We start from the raw sequence: 14086 nt of genomic DNA, 5'->3' as shown, positions 1-14086 counted from the left end.
TTGGCGACTCATGAAGGTCTCTTGGGGTAAACAGCCCTTCATGGCTATAAATAAAGTGATTATTTGAGGGAACACACTCCAAGTGGCAGAGCTAAAGCGTTTCCCTCCTCCACATGAAACAACTCTAACGACTCATTAACGAGGCGTTCATCAAGTGGTTGGTGAACAAATGAAGAAAAGCTCGTCAAGTAAGCCAGCCTTTTAAAATAAACTTTTGTGGGAAAACAGACTTTAACCACAAGCGAGGTCTTTCGCGACGCTTGGGATCTCTTCAAAGTTTACTAGGGGAAGGGAATGAAATATGCGGGCCCAACAAAGCCTACTGTGCCAGGCTCCAGTGCACCAAACACAGAACAGTCGTATACAGGCAAGCAAGCTCTGTCAGTTGCGTAGCAAGGCCAGGTGGTGCCCGGGGTGGCAAATTTCTTGTCACCAACCCCCTCCTAGCCCCCCTTCGAGTACAAACTACAGAGATAGACTTCGGTGGAAAGAAACACCCCCTCCCCTTCCTTATCCATACGCTCTCCACCATTTTGTCACCCCCTCAGTGATGACACCCAGGGTGGCCCGCACCCACCGCACCCCCTTCCTACGCCGCTGAGCTCTTTTTGTGTTGCGTTTCAGTTCTGAGAACAGTTTGAAGGAATTTGTGAGAACAGCATCTAGTTTGAGTAAAAAACTATGGGCCATATTCTCAAGAACCATCGCAAAACACAACTCCCAACATAGCAGACCATTGCAGGAAGTATTCACAACAGGAGTTACATCGTCTGCGTTGTTACAACGCATGGCATTACATCGCAAGCCATTTCAACGACTTGCGCTAGGTGGCATGCAAAACCAGGGAATGTGTTGGATTTTAAATCCAACACCCTCCCTGCTGTTGGGCTAACTGGAGTAGGAATAGTAATTTATACTATTCCTAAGTCGTTGAAATGACTTGCAATGTAATGCCTTCCGTGTTAACAACGCGGATGATGTAACGACCGCGTTGTTACCTACCGCGTGGTAACACTATGCGTTGTAACATGTCATATTCATTCACAACACGGCGGTACCGTGCAATAGTCTCCAGATAACACGTCAAATGTCTGCGTTAAAATCAACGCCACGCCGCAAAAATGCGAAACACAAACGCAAGAAAACTAGTGTTGAGGACAATCCCGATACGAATAGCAGCGAAAACCAGAGGCAAGTCTGCAACCCCCATGCGTCTGGCAGGAAAATGCACCACAAAAGCAGAGTTAAGAACCTTTGAGATGACAACGTGCAAGCCAACCTCACAGCTGTGACGTATAACAAATGACCATTGTCCATATCAGATTGGCTTTTCCCCACAAACAGTCACAATATACATTGACATGCATTCAGAATGTAACCTGCACCAATGCGGAAACAAACATGGTACACACCATGAAAATGCATCACCCCCTCACATTGCAGAGGGACAAACAACACCCCCTGCACACCGACATGCCATGTCCATGATCAAACAAGAATGAAAGCACCAACCAATGTAGGGGCAGTGACTAACTCTTACGTACATGTTGCCCATGTCATGGGACTTGAGACATAGGGTGCATCCCTGAATCATGGCAGCACATATCAGAGCACAAAATAATCCCTGTTGACACTTGTAGGCCACAAATGACAGCCAAATGGAATATATTGGGACACATGTGAAACTCGTTAGAGTGGGATACCGTAACAACAGTGACACACAGAACTGGCAGTACGAATACGTGACACCATAAACAGCCTCACTGCACAGAGGTGACACATCCACCATCCATTAACAAATCCCTCAATTGACAGCACAACATGTCGCACCCACCCTTGTCTGAGTGAAGTGCCTGTACAGGTGAGTGACATGCACGCAGAGAATGTGTATCGGAATGCTTTTATTATTTTATTACTGCTAAGGACCCAACCAAATGTGACGTCAACCAAAGAAGAAACTGTCAATGATGTATTCCCTACGGGCTATTCTGTCTGCAGTGGGGTGTGGTCCACCTGTCTCATCTTCATCATCATCGTCCGGTGCATCTGACGCTCGTATCCATGGGGCCTTGCTGCGTACACATATGTTGTGCAACACCCAACATGCAATGATCATGCAATGATCATCTTGCACATGAGGCCTGGGCTGTATAGGGGCTTACCACCTGTGACATCCAGGCACCTGAAATGTGACTTCAACACACCAAATGTGAATCCGTATTTGTAATTCCATATTTTGCAAAGCGCGTACTACTCCCCCTTACGGTTCTCAAGGCGCTGGGGGCCATTGTGCAAATTAAGTGAGCTATTGCCCAGAGTCACATGGTGCTGAGCTGAGCTGCCGCCGGAGCCGGGGATCGAACCATGTGCTCCGAAGACCGCTGCCCTGGCTGCTGCACCACACCTCTCCACATGTGTGCTCCACGAGGCCCGTGGTGCGTTTGTGGGCCACATTGTACTGCCTCTGGGCCTGTGTGTTCGGGGCTCGGAGGGGTGTCATCATCCAGGCGCAGAGCGCATATCCTTGATCGCCTGTCACAGTGCAGTGAGCCATGAGTCAATACACAGTGTTGCATGATGTTTTGGCAGCCTCACTGGTTCAATGGTGTGTGATTTGTGTGACTTTGTGATTCATGTACGACATGTACAGCTTGTTGCAAATGAGCGGCATCAATGTGTATTACAGAGCCTCACTGCTGCTCCTCCCTCCCCTCGAGCCTATTCACCAGTGTGCGCAGCACGGTTGCATCACTTGCACCCCTTCGGTACACCATTGACATGCCTGTCTGCCCATGTCTACAAGCCTGAGCATGACACATGATGATTATGCACAGAATGTGGCCGGCCACGTGTGTAGGCCCATTGCAAGGACAGGGCTGACACCTCTGCAGAGCATCTGCCTGGCTGAACTCGACATGGAGTTTAGGGTACATCTTTGGCTCATGCTGGTGCAATATCAACACACACAACTGTTAGCATGTGTGATCCCTGACCCCGAGCGGGCATGCCCTCCCCCATGTACCCTTTCAGCCGAGAATGCACCCCGGGGGTATGCCACATAGCAACATAGTAGATTGCGGGACGGTAGGCGCAAACACTACAAAAGAGAAACAAGCATCAGCCACTTCCTTGGCAAGAGCCACACTGAACCACACCCAAATCCACTTGCGGAGAAGCCACACCCCTACACTGTACTGCCTGTCCACCCCGCTTACGCTCAAATGAAGATATGACACGGTTACTTGTTCCAGGTCCACACCACTGCCTGCGGTAACATGGTTGTGCACTCTGTACACAGCACAATATAAGGTGGAATGTCCCCGGTCCCACAAGCATACATAAGGACCACACGGACACACTGATTGAGTTTGAGGGACTGGCTCACATTTCCAGTTCTGCATGTGCTGGATGGGTGTTGGGTAGTGTAAGCCACCACTCTGGGCTTGGTTGCTGCTGCCAAAAACCACAACAGAGAGCACACAATCAGCAGTACAAGGTATGGACATCATGGGTCCCTGGCTTGAGCAGCACAGAGTATGTGGCCCTGGATGCACAGCGCCTGGCACAGGCACACTGCCATGGGACAGTGACTTGCGGTGCACTGATGCAGGGCCACACGAGCTGTGTGTGTACTCTTCAATGTCCAAGGGAATGTCGCGGAGGGTTGTGGAGGACAGTGGAAGGTGTCCCTCCGGGGCATGATGCAGAGGGCAGAAGTAAGCAGGAACAGGCCAATGGCGAAGTTGAATGCTACAGATGCCACTTTTTCACCTTGTCAGTATCAGCAAGATGTAGAGGAAGACAACCTCCATCCCATGGGCCCAGACGCCACCGACGAACAAACAGAGATCGAACATGAATTGCACGACACACACTCAGCGGCACCAGAGCTGGAAGGGGATGCAGTCTGCGATAAGGCCTGTACAATGACATGGACTCTGCCTTGTAGAGGGCAAGACACAGTTCAGAATGTCTGACCTACTTCACCGCAGTGTGTGCCGGAGCCAGCGGTCATCAGGGGCCCACAGCCATGTCTGGTAGGCATGCGCTGCACAGAGTCAGTGGCACCAGTGCAGTTGTTGGTAGTGTCCCATCACCTCCGCAAAGGTGAGCCTTTTGACCTCCGGACAGAAGCACGTCTACCACTTACTCATCTCCTTGCGTACTGTGACATGTACACTTCCATGAAAATATCAAGACTCAGTTCCAAAAATTCGACCTAGTTGGCCGCAGTGTCGGACGGAAGCAGTTGTCAGCGTGGGTTAACCGCTGTCCAGCCATCTCCTCCTGGATCTTTCACACAGGACGTTGGAATGGAATTTGTATTAGATTTGTGAGTGACATAGGTAGAGGCACCAGAGCTGAGCGTGTGTTTACTCCGCAATGCTGCCGTGTCCTGCCTGTGACGGACTGCATTGGATTGGTGTGAGGCCTGCAGGACCACACTGTGGGCCGAGGGCCGCAGTCAGCAAGTGCCCACAGACACGTTTAGTGCAAGTCTTATGCACAGCCTTGGTGGCACCACAATAAAGGGAGTATAGTGACATGACCTCAGCCTTAAATAATGTGCTTTGACATGGTGTAATCAAGACTCAGCTCCAAATGTTTGACCTACTAGTCCTCTGTGTACGCCGGTGGAGTACGTCAATGAGAATGGAGTCCAGCGGGCTGGTATCGCGGAGGCCGTGATGGTCCAAGTAGGCTGCTATGGGCAAAGACCTCAGGCTTGGAGATTGCACCGGCACGTGGTGGGCCCTTTTCGACACACACCGGTGTCAGCAGGTAAGCAGGGAGGCCTGGGTGCAAGGGGCGGGCAGGACGGCTTCGGGAACCAGTGGACCAGGGTGCAGCAGGCGAACAGGATCGCAGGCCCGCGGCACACGACTTGGCCTCATGGTGGGGTGAGAGGCGCTGCCCTGGCAGACACATTGGGCATTCTGGAAGAGAACCATGCCCAGGGCTACGTGCTTTCTATTCTCACCCCTACGCTCACGCTTACGGGGGGACGTGACAAGCTGCATTTCCTTGATCTCCCCCAATGGCTGGGGTGACATGGTTGCGTCCACAGTCCACTACACTCCAAACACCAGCAGTATATGTCGATATGGGCATATCTGTGGTCTGCATACTGCAGTCTGTGCAGCACATCCATGCCACACTTGGCATTGTGTACATGCTTATTCATGGGTCACTTGCCGCCTTCGCACATGCCTGGTTCCCACCTCCCCCCACAATCTGCTATTGTGTGGTTGAGGTGCCATGCCGTTGATGGCTTGTGTACATGGCTAGCCCAGGTTCCCAGAGGGAGCTGTGCTGTAGTGTCTGGTAGGTGGGCATTGTAGCAGGGTTTCCGTTCTCCCACAGAACTGTGCACAGAGATCTAGAACCTGGGTGAATTAGGATGACCCAAAACTGTCCTTAGTATCAGAAATCCCCTTACCGAGCTAGCTACAGTGTCACATTGGTCATAACAAACTCCCAATGACTTAGACAAACCAGAACATGAACTTAGGGTACCTCAGGTATCGTAGAACACATGAACACTCTTTCGCTCTATAATCATTTCAAACCACAACGGGGAGTAAAAGAACACATGTGCAAGTTTGAAATATTTATTTTTCAATGCCAGGTTCTCAAACGCAGTATCTTATATAATACCAACATACATATTATAAAAATCAGAGTTATGGGCATAGTCACTAGTCCATAGTAAGAGAACGGTGATAGCATATTATAATGCAAAAATCTATAGAAATCCGTATCACCTATATTTCGCGCACCCTATTTAGCATACTATATTATATCTAAGAAGGTCTCATTTGGGTTTTAGCAGGGCGGGCCCATACCTCTAAATGTCAGCAGAAGAAGATCACATCATCAGCTACCAACTCTCTGCATGCGAAGCACCATCAGGTGTGTTTTTTGCACTCTCAGTAACTCTATCTTAAACCCGCGTAGAGCCCAATGTTGGCAGCAACATTATTTGTGTTATGTCTAATGTGGTGCGAGAATCAGGCCTCCCAGCAACCTTGTGTTAGGTTATTCTTAGAGGCTATAGCTCTCAGTGTGCAGACAGTGTACCAAGTGTACCAGGCACGACTGATATCAGAGCAATAACATATTATTCTCAATAAATCACATCTTTCGTCTAGGTTGAAAGCTACAATAATAATTATGTGCCGTGTGCAAACTGAAGCCGAAGGAAAATATGTTGTTTAAACATTTAATAAACTCATGCTAACTTAACACAATATATAGAAAGGCATTAACTATATGACACCCCCCCAATGATCCGAGGACGGTCAAGAAACAAGCCAATCTATACTACTATTATAAAGAGAGAACTTGCACCTTTAGGCAAGGTAAACTCGGGAACTACAGCGCCAATCCACACACCCAAGACATCTTAGAAAACCTCAGGGCAAGCAGAAGGACATAGGCTACATAAAAATAAAAATAAAACGTTTTTTAAAATATTAATAAATTAAAAAAAGTAGTCCCTTGCAACTAGCGCCGGCCGCGACGTCTGCGTGAGGGGAGGAGCGGCGACGACATGAGCGACGTGAGGGGAGGAGCGGCGTTGACCACAACCAGGAAGAGCGGAGGACAACAGCGCCGGTAGGAGCTGCGAGAACCGGAGGAGCAGTGGCAGTGAGAGGTACGTTGCTGGGGCGGGAGGCGGGAGGGAGTCGACGGGTGCACCGCTAACTTAAAACTTATGTTGATGGAGTCCGGGCGGGAGGCGGGGCGGGCGGGCAGGCAGGCTGCTTCTTAACTTAATTTGTATGTTGCTGGAGTCCAGGCGGGAGGCGGGGCCGGGGCGGAGTCGGCGGTGCAACCCTCGAGAACATGCTGCCGGGAGGCGGGAGGGAGTCGGCAGGTGCACCGCTAACTTAAAAGTTATGTTGATGGAGTCCGGGCGGGAGGCGGGTGGCGGGGCGGGCGGGCGGGCGGGCAGGCTGCTTCTTAACTTAATTTGTATGTTGCTGGAGTCCGGGCGGGAGGCGAGGCGAGGCGGGAGGCGGGGCGGGGGGGCGGGAGTCAGCGGTGCAACCCTCGAGAACATGCTGCCCCAGCCACCTTCTGCCCCGGGGTAAAAATGCAGCCCCCAGCCCCCTTCTGCCCCAGGCAACGCTGGGGCGGGCTGCTAGTAATTAAATAAAGGCATAACATGAAAGCAGAATTCAATAATATTGAGCCAAGCTAAATGTATGTATATGTATATGTATATAAAAATTAACAATACAAAAATATGTATGAATGCCTATAGTGGCCAAACAAAAATGTAAAAATTCTCGAACTTGAGGCCTAATATAAAATCACAGGCCTAGAACATATGAAGTAGATTGTTCATAAGAAAAATGGCACCATTCAGAATTACTAAAAAGTCACGTGCCAGTATAGTGAAAGTCTCCAAAGCCACTCATGGGTGGATAGAATATGCAAAATAGGTAGCCACAGCTTCCAACATGAAATCACTGTCATCATCCGAAAACAGTTCAGCCATCCAATTAAGCAATGGGAAAGAACATACGTGCTCCTCCAACACCGCACCCTCTAGCAACATCAGAGGACAACTCGGTGAGTTCTCAAAAACGCTATGTGCCAGAAACTCATGCGCCGCTGCGGGGATGTCCCACGGACCCATTAGTCCATGCATCGCTGCCAAGGCCATAATCCTTTCGCCAGAACAAACCAACTCGTGAGCAACTACGGGGCCCATCAGGTGATTAAAATTGACTTCAGGAGATAACGGCAAGCAGAGACACAAATCAATGGCCCAGTCAAAATCTCAGCTCAGGCAATGAAACACAGGCTGGACACATGTGAAATAGGAAAATCGAAACGATAATCCATATGCCGTGCTTAAGGTCGCAAGCGGCAGGGTGCCATAGTAATCAAGCATCCGGTTGCGAAACAGTGTCAGAAGGGGCTGAGCGGCTCCTTGCGCAGGATGGGCATCCATGTTTTAGGAAGCAGAATAATATCAAAACGCCTGCAGCTAAAGCCAGCAAAACAGGAAATCCGCCAAACAAGCTCGAAAATATTGAATGGAAGAAAGCAGGGATAACACCAAAAATCTTTTCAAATGTAGTCACGAGACCACTGCTAACCAATTTAAAAAAATTAGCTAAGCCAGACTTGGAGGGGCATTAAAGATCTGATGAACTAATTCGCAGAAATGAAACGGCAAGTCAGTATTTAAAAGTGCCTGCACCTCTGTGCGTGTGTTAGCTATGTGAAGGACATAAGTTTCACGGGCCGAGCTCAGGGCCACTTCTTTTTGAGACAAAAGACCCCTTATTCGGCTCATACCATTGAACTCCGCTTTCAAGGTTGGGATGCGAGGCCAGATGGAAACATCTGAATTCCCATGCGTGGGTGGATATAACACGTTCTTGCAACACACCACACGTTCTGATACAGTAACCACATAGGCGATACCGACCATTAACCCACAACACTCCTCGTTATTCAAAAGCAAATAACTACCGTTTGTCAATAATGTGAATGTGTGAACAATTGCAGGAACCGGTGTGCCTTTTAAAACACAGGCCAAATTAGGCCGGTCCTGATTACAAGAACCATGCAACTGGATGTGTCTGTATATCAGTGAACGGTCAGACGACTGTGTGCATTCTTCACCATTCAGATTCACTTCCTTTCCATCCTTCAGGCATCTGTACATGTATGGTAAAGACCATGCCTCATGTAGGAAAGCACTGCCTAGTGGTTCATATCCCCTATTGCAATATATCTCATACAATTAGTAACTTTATATAAAGCAAATGGTAAAGTAATAACACCATGGATAAGCCATGTAGCAGCAGCTGCCTCAGCTACAGAGAAGGGCAAAGATTCTAACTTTTCAATGTGCAACATAGAAAATGATGCATCTCGCATGGAGAGCATGCGCTGCTTGTCAGTCAAATTAAACGGGGCAAATAGTGATGACACGTTCATGTAACTCCAAGGAACGCGACCAGCTTTCAGAGTCTGTAGTGTCCATGCAAATTGCATCACAGAACGCAATTGATTTTGTCCATGGTACAATACTGACACTTCATCATTTACAATGTCAACTACTGAAGAGACAATATTGTTCAATGTGTAAATTCGGGAAGAAAGCATGTTAATACTGTTGTCGACAACTGCAAGCACTTTCTCCAAATTTGCTTGGTCAATTGCCCTTAGGCGTTTAGCAGCCTCAATTTGCCAAAATGTCCAAATTTCATTGTAAACTGCATAAATCCACCGTTTAGACCTACCCTTAGCTGGGCCTTTTATAAAATCGTTCAAATCCACGTTTTCAGTTAACTGAGACAGATGTAGTTTAACTGCAGCTAAAGTGGAATGTTGTAACCAATTCTGACACAGTTTCCCCACAGAATAAGTGGTGACAGTATAATCAGTTTCAAAACGGGGATCAGGTCTGACTTGTGTGAACCCTTCAGCCAAACCCAGAAAACGTCGTTGGCAAGAATCAGCACTCCTATGCCACATCAGCCAACCCTTCGAATCCAAACTGGATATATTAAAGGACGAATTGTGCAATAGAGCTTGCAACTCATGAATGGACAATTCAGTATAAGTACCCCACCCTGAATATTCTTCCAATTCTGGGAAAATTGGTGTATTTAATTTTTTAGAAGTAGCCAATCCAAAGCATGTTGTTTGGGAAATAGACGAATTTAGAAACAACATGTGATTCGGGATGAGACATGCACGGTGCAAAGCCTCAGTGCCTTGTACCTGCCAATCTTTGGTACCCCAAACCGATTTAAGGTCAATTGTTCCTTTCCAAATCTCGTAGCCATCTACAGCTAATCTGTCTAGAAAGGACTTTGAATACAGCAATTTTGTATCGGTAAGTCTAACTTTGGACATGGACTTTTGTGTCATTTTGAAATAAAATGACTCAGGATTTGATTGATTAAAATCTGTAAAATAAGTGTATTTTTTCAGAAATGTTTTGGAGCTGCCTCCCAATGGAGCAGGGCAATGTTCCCACTGTGTGTAATTTACAGCAACCCTCCTGGAATTTGTCTTATGTAAAAAATGATTACCATAATGTTGAAAACAAAACAAATCACCATAATTAATAGAATCTAAATATAAATCCTCAGCATCAAAGGCAGCATAGTATTTCAAATCAGAGAATAATGCTTCCACGGCCTGAATATCCCAATCATCAGAACGTATATTTTGTTTAATCACATCCCCCATGTTTACTCTAAGAACATTTGGAACATTAATCACTTCAGTGGGCCCATGTATCTGAAATCTAACCGCATCCCACACAATCCCATCAAGGACAGGCCAAGCAGTAATGTTGACTGTATTCAAGTCTCGTTTCAGTCTGTGTGCTGAATGTGAAGAGGAAAGAGGGGCCAATGTTCCATTAAGGTACCGAATTCCTGTTCTTTCTTTAACATAGTGACCATCGATCAGGCGGAAAAAATAAAACACAAAACCAATTGACATAAAAAGGTAAAATGAAAATAGAATCAACCAAATGTATGTCCAAGGGGGAATTAAAAGATGTTTTTTAAATAAGGTGGCATATTTTGCAATATTTGAGGGTTTCTTTGAAAGTTCCGAAACAGAGTCAAAAGACAATCTTGACTGGTCGGCCAAACGAGTCTGCAAATCTGGCATAGATAAGTCAGCAGGATAGGTGTAGTTCAGTTCATCCATGTTAGTAACAGGAATAGTATTTAATAAAGGACTGGATATGGCAGGCATCTCGAGGGACACCTCCTGTTCTGCACCAGAAGTAATAGCCAGCACAGAATGCCTCACCATGGAAGGACAGGATATAGCCGGTGTCCTGCTATGAAGAATCGGCCACCCTGTGTGTCTTGACATTGTCAATAGAGATAAATCTGTTTTCCTTACAACCTGGAAGTGGTGGTAATATGACTGTTCTCGTGCCCTTCACTCCAAGAACTCGAACCGGTGCACGATATGAGGGACCAAACTCTTTCTTGTTATCGATCTTCTCTCGAACCAGTTCCCCAACTTAAGGTAGCCAGCCAACTACCGGGATCTGCAACGCATCATCCGATGTGGAGGGCAAATGTTCCTTTGCTAGACTGTCTCTGGTCTTTTGTAGATCCTGTAAAACATTGCAATGTTCATCTACGTCAAAGACCGTGGCCTGGGCCTTGCAGTCTAGACCGTCGAGGTCAGGGACGTACATCTTGATACCAAAGAGCATTTTGTATGGGGTCCGCCCACCCAGAGACCTTCTGGGGAGATTATTAAGCGCACGCTGCACGCCATTGAGGTGGGCTAGCCAGTTTCTGCCATTGCCTATAACTCGAGCTGTCAAAGATTGCTTTAAGTCAATGTTCATTCGTTCAACTACACTATTTCCCTTGGGTCTGTACGGAGACGAAAACTTGACTTGGACTCCCAACGAAACCATAGCATCCTTATACGCCTTAGAGGCGAAAGCCGGACCCTGGTCCGAATGGAAGGTACCACAGGCAAAAATCCCTACAAAGACTCGCAAATCCTTAATGACAGTCCATGAATCAGCGCTCCGATGGGGCCAAACCCACACAAAGCGTGTGCATGAATCAACTGCAACTAAGATATACTTATATGCAATATCAGAAGAAAAAAGACCGCAGTGATCTAAATAAACGCACCCCAGTGGTTTATTAGAAATGTACAACTGTGTCTGAGGCGGACGCGCAGCAGTTGAAGGTTTAATCTGCTGGCAAATGTCACATTGAAGGACATAATTGCGCGTCTGTTTGTACAGTCCCCGCCACCAGAACCTCTGTTGTAACTGAGTTACAGTGGCCGAGATACCAGCATGCGCAGACCCCACACCTTCATGAGCCACTGTAATCAAAGAAGCCCTGGGATCCGAGTTGGGAATTAAACGTTCGCCAATTTCAGGAATTTTCACATAAGGAACCTTATCGGGTGGTATGTGTATTTAGAAGGGAACCCCGCAGGATATTTACTTCCCTTCTCAGTAGCAGCAACCGCTGTCAAGATGTCATCATCTATCTTACTTTTGGACCTCATGACTGCTGCAACTAAGTATTTTGATACTGCTGACTTCGCTGCTTCATCAGCAAGCGAATTTCGGACAGCGTGGACTCCCACGCGCTGATGGCCAAGAGTATGAATTACAAACACGAGTGGCAACTTCTCTTTGAGTTCTGCCACTCGGACCCAGATCATTTTATGTTTTATAGTGCTACCTTTGGAATCACGAAATTCATTCTGAATCCAAAAGAACAAGTTCTCTTTGTAAGACTGGACACAGTAGTAAGAGTTACTTACGACTAAAGTCGTCACACTCGGATCCGCGTACTCCAATGAAAGCATCAGAGCACGAAGCTCAGCCAATTGTGCGGTGCAGTCCCCAAGCGTCTGCGTGTGCACGACACTGGACTTGAACTCATCGTTCACCATGGCACCGACCACAATGGCGCAAGCGGAAACGTAGGCATGTTTAGAGCCATGCGCAACCTGCGCCGAACCATCAGTGTAAATGATGCAATGGAAATCCTCCAACGGCCGCATTGCTAAAGGAGCAGGATGAGCAAACTCATACTGTAAGAACTCCTGCGACCGTAAAGTGGCGTCAAAAATAAATGTGACATCCTGGGATGACAAGGATGCAGCCCATTGAATCCACCGAGGGTGCAAAGCTTTAGAATTTGGTACACTGGCTTTCGTAACTGCCTCCAAAGCAGGACACGGGGTAACAACCAACATGCGTTTTCCTTGTGACAGGGCACGTTCTTTGAGAATTGCCATCTGCACAGCCGTCAAAACTTTCTCCACAGTGGAAAATCGCAATTCAGCCGAAGTGTACAAGTGTGACTGGTAAGCCACAGGCACTGTATCTCCTTCATTAAAAGTTAGGTATGTGAAACCTACCGACAATTCTTATCACCAGGTTGGTCTGGTTATCACAAGTCTGTAAGTATTCAGAAGCGAGCAAATCAGCTTGCAATGACTGCAGAATAGCTGAATGCTCAGGCAGCCAGCATGATTTGGAAAAAGATGGTTGTATCAAAGCATACAAAGGCTTGATACGCTGGGCATATTCCGGAATGTATGTCCTCCCGAAATTCAAAAAACCCAGTAAAGATTGTAATTTTTTCAGTGTTGTCGGAGAGCGCAACTGTGCGCACTTCTCCAGGAAGTGAGGAGCCAAGCCTTTTCCTTCATTAGTTAGTTCATAGCCTAGAAACAACACCGTGTACTCTGCAATGTGCGATTTTGCAAAATTAAACTTGTAACCCATGTCTGCAAAGTTACAAATAATACTGTTCACTCGACACAGATGCTCCCAAAGTTCGTCGTCTGTGAGATAGATATCATCCACATAGGAACAAGCATCTGGGTCGATCCTCTCCAACAGAGAGACAATGCGTGCGGAAAATATGCCAGGACTATTCTTATAGCCCATTGGGAGAAGCCGAAACATTTTTTGGACCCCGCCGCATGTGAAAGAAGTCCATTGGGAACTTAAACTGTCCAATGAATGGGCATAAAAACCATTGGAAATGTCAAGCGTGGTTTTGAACAGCTTACGCACAAGACTATTTACAAGGGCAGAGCCGTGAGTATTCTGTGCTGCACAGTTACGGCAATGCAAGTTTAAATGCCGGTAATCCAAAACCAAACGGTAAGAGCCGTCCGGTTTGTTTACAGTAAAAAGGGAGTTATTCATCGGTGACACACACGCTTCAATTACACCTTGATATTCCAATTGTTCAAGGATCGCTGCGACCGAAGCTTTGGCTTCACGTCGTATGGGATATTGAGGTTGAGGCTGCGGCTGAGACCGTAAAGGAATCTCGTGGTTCAGGGATAATTTATCCCAGCCACACTGATTACGGTACACAGCCGGTGCAAGCACCAGAGCCCACTCTTCTGCAAAGTGCAGCACCTCCACTCTCGAAACTGTGTTCGCGAAACTGGGGAGGATTACCTCCTCCCCTCGTGGAGCTGCGAGCACAAAAGGTGGGGGCCAGTCAGCCTCCGAAAGCAAAATGTCATATGTAGACAAAAGATTTTCCCAAAATACCCCTTTAACCGTACGCTGTAT

The sequence above is a fragment of the Lissotriton vulgaris genome, chromosome 5 (assembly GCF_964263255.1).
Source record: "Lissotriton vulgaris chromosome 5, aLisVul1.2, whole genome shotgun sequence".
In the NCBI taxonomy this organism is placed as follows: domain Eukaryota; kingdom Metazoa; phylum Chordata; class Amphibia; order Caudata; family Salamandridae; genus Lissotriton; species Lissotriton vulgaris.
This window is presented reverse-complemented; position numbering follows the sequence as displayed.